Source organism: Vombatus ursinus, unplaced genomic scaffold (assembly GCF_900497805.2).
Source record: "Vombatus ursinus unplaced genomic scaffold, bare-nosed wombat genome assembly UNPS02014167.1, whole genome shotgun sequence".
In the NCBI taxonomy this organism is placed as follows: Eukaryota; Metazoa; Chordata; class Mammalia; order Diprotodontia; family Vombatidae; genus Vombatus; species Vombatus ursinus.
Window position 1 is genome coordinate 513,011 of NW_020953945.1, and position 1,842 is coordinate 514,852.

Here is a 1,842-nt window from a genome sequence, read left to right on the forward strand (position 1 = left end):
GGGAGGGGCGAGGAATCGACCCGGGGGAGGGGCGAGGAATCGACCCGCGCGAGGGGATTCCACCCTGTTGCGGGGGAATAAACCGCAAATGAGAGCGGTACTTGGGCCTGGCAAAGACGCCCAAGGGGCGGGAAATGAGCCGTCCTCCGGGAGTGAACACACCGACTGGTGGGGGGGGCGGGGGCGGGAAATAAGTCCAGTGGGGGAGGGGCGAGCCCCAAGGAGGGGAATCAACCCCGGATGGGGTAAATAGACCCAACTGCGGGGGAATGAGCCCCGATGAGGGGGGTAAAGTCAGTGGGCAAAGGAAACCCAGATGAGAGGAATCAGCTGGGCCGGGGAAACCGAACCGGAATGAAGAAAACCTGGCCATGGGGGGATGGGCCCCAAGGAGGGAAAGAAGCCCAGTTTGGGGAGAGTACACCCCAATGAGGGAAATAAAAAATGACTCCGGGAAAATAAACCATCCGTAAGGGGAATGAATCCAGGGGGTGGGAGAACCATTTGTACCCAGCTGCAGGGGGCGGGGGTCTTTCTACAAAGGAAATAAAGGGGGTAATTCCTCTGTGAGAATTAAATCCAGTAAGGAGGCGTGGGGTGGTGGGCGTCTTGTCCTTGAGGGAGATTCACTGAACCACGACGGGAATGAAGCTGGGAGGGCAAATATACCCGTCTGTGTGGGGTGCCCTGTCTCTGAGAGAATGGACCCATTTGGGAGGGAAGCCACCTGTGAGCCAAGAACCCCACCTCCGAGGGAAAGGAGCCAGGCTCTGAACTCAACAAAGGTGTGGGGAGGGGAGTCATCTGTGACTCGGTCCCGTCTGTGGAGATGGAACGGGGTCAGCACAGGGCTATGGAAATAGGACAATGGAACACAGTAAGAGATTCCAGGCGGGGGGAGGAGCAGGAGTGAAGGTGGGGATGTGCTGGAGGGGACATTTTTGGGGAGCGTCGATCAGACTAGGCAGAAGCCGCTGGCTGCTTTGTCCCACAAAGAGAGCAAGATGTGCACCTGGGAGCATCTGGGCCTCTGACAACTTCTCTCTCCCGGTGCAGGGTCTGCCTCCAGGGCCCCGGCTCTCTCTGGAAGCCTGGACCCTCAGCCAGCTAAGAAGAGCCCCATGGCATTGAGTCTGTCTGAGGCCCTGCCTTCTGCTGCTCACCGCCAGCCACGCCTCTGTGCCAAGCCTCTATTTCGTTTAGTTTTAGAAAATCCTCTTTATCTTCCAACAATTACTGACTGCTGACCCTTTCGATATCATTTTAATAACAGTAAATGTTAGCAACCTTGCACTAGTCCTGGAAGGGAGGTGTTATTATGATCCCCATATTACAGAAGCTAATAATAACAATAACATTTGTATAGCGCTTCCTATGTGCCAGGCACTGTGCCAAGTGCTCTAATTATGATCTTAGTTGAGCTTTACAACAACCTGGGGAGGTAAGTGCTATTACCATCCCCATTTTACAGATGAGGAAACTGAGGCAGACAAGTCAAGTGACTTGCCCAGGGTCACACAGCTAGTGAGTACCTGAGGCAGGATTTGATTTTGAAGTCCAGCGCTAGTCTAGCCACTGGACCAGTCTGCTGCCTTTCAACATGCTTCCAAGGGCTGTTTAAATCTCAGGTTCCACACCTCTCACTCCCCCCACCCCCCAAGAATCTTTGCATCTCTCATGTAAATGAAAGGGAGGGGCAGGCAAGGAACAAAAGGAGATGGGTGCCACCCCTCCCTCCACCCTCCATCTCAGTATTTGTTAAGTGATTTTTCAGTCATGTCTGACATTCTGTGACCCTATTAGGGTTTCCTTGGCAGAGATATTGGAGTGGTTTGCCATTTT